Below are 1,313 nucleotides of genomic sequence, written 5' to 3'. Positions count from 1 at the left end.
TGTTAAAAAAATAAATTGTGTTATATTAAAAAAATAAAAAGCAAGGATGGGGAAAAAAAAGGTTTAATTAGAATCTTACAGAGAATGGTTAGTTTCTGTTCAGTGAATTCTCTGACTTTATAGAGGGGTCCCGAGGCCCCCTTTTCATCTGTGAGTTGACGCATTGGATGCATGTCTCATGTTAATGTGTATTCACACTCCTCGCTTTTACCTCCCTTTTCGCTCCCGGTGGGCGTCTTGTTCTGAATTTTGGGTACTTGGCTTCCCTCACTGGAGACACTGTTTATCTACTCGATCTTGACCTCTTTGAGGACGAGGCTTATCTTCATGGTCTGTCCCCACATTGTGCCACATAGTGAACACTCGGAAATGGCTTGTTGCATAAATGAGTGCGTTCTTCAGGACGCCTCTTATGCTCCACTCTTGATAAGGGTGCTGGCATTTTTAACACTAGTACATGCTTAATTTCTTTTTAGTGGGATGATCATATTTTTATTATAGCTTTTTAAAAATCATTTTTACTATGATGAATATATATTTGCAGCCAGGCATTATGGTCCATGATATGACATTTAAACATTTATTTAAAAACGCTTATTGAAGAATCACTCTGATGTACCCGTGAAACTAATATTACACGGTATAGTAAGTAACTTTTAAATAAAAAATTAAAAAATATTTATTGAGCAGCTACTGTGTGCCAGGCACTGTGCTAGATCCCCAAACAGAAATGGTCTTTTCCTTCCTGAAGAATCTACCTGCTTAAGAGAGATTTTACAATAATTGTACAACAAATGGAAAATTGTAGTTCTAATAAATACCTCAAATAAAAGACATATAGAACCCTAAAAGTGTCTAGCAGCTAGAATTGATATATTGAGGAGGTTAGTGACGGTTAAATTAGGTTGAAGAATGCGTGGAAGGTAAGCAGATGAAGAAGGAGAAGATTGCATGGAGAGGGAGAGCACGTGTAAAGGTCCCGTGGTAGAAGGGACAAGCATAAAGGAATGGAAAGGATCCAGTGTGGCTTGACCTTAGACTGCATGGAGAAATAGTGGAGTCAGGGAAGCAGTGACACTTGATGTTTGGCACTGGTGCTGGCGGAGCGTGTGTACACTCCCGTGTGTATGTGTGTATGTGTGTGTTAGGGTGATGCACCCTGATTCTGATGCTCTCTAGCTGAACTCCCAAGGACCCTGTGGCGCAGTGGAGCAGTGACCGAGCAAGATCACACTGCATGGACTCGACGTTAACCGAGCAGAATGTGACAGAACTGCCTAGCCTTGGCATAGGGATACACACTTGTCTGCCCA

Source organism: Suricata suricatta, chromosome 4 (genome assembly GCF_006229205.1).
Source record: "Suricata suricatta isolate VVHF042 chromosome 4, meerkat_22Aug2017_6uvM2_HiC, whole genome shotgun sequence".
In the NCBI taxonomy this organism is placed as follows: Eukaryota; Metazoa; Chordata; class Mammalia; order Carnivora; family Herpestidae; genus Suricata; species Suricata suricatta.
Note: the sequence above shows the minus strand (reverse complement) of the source record.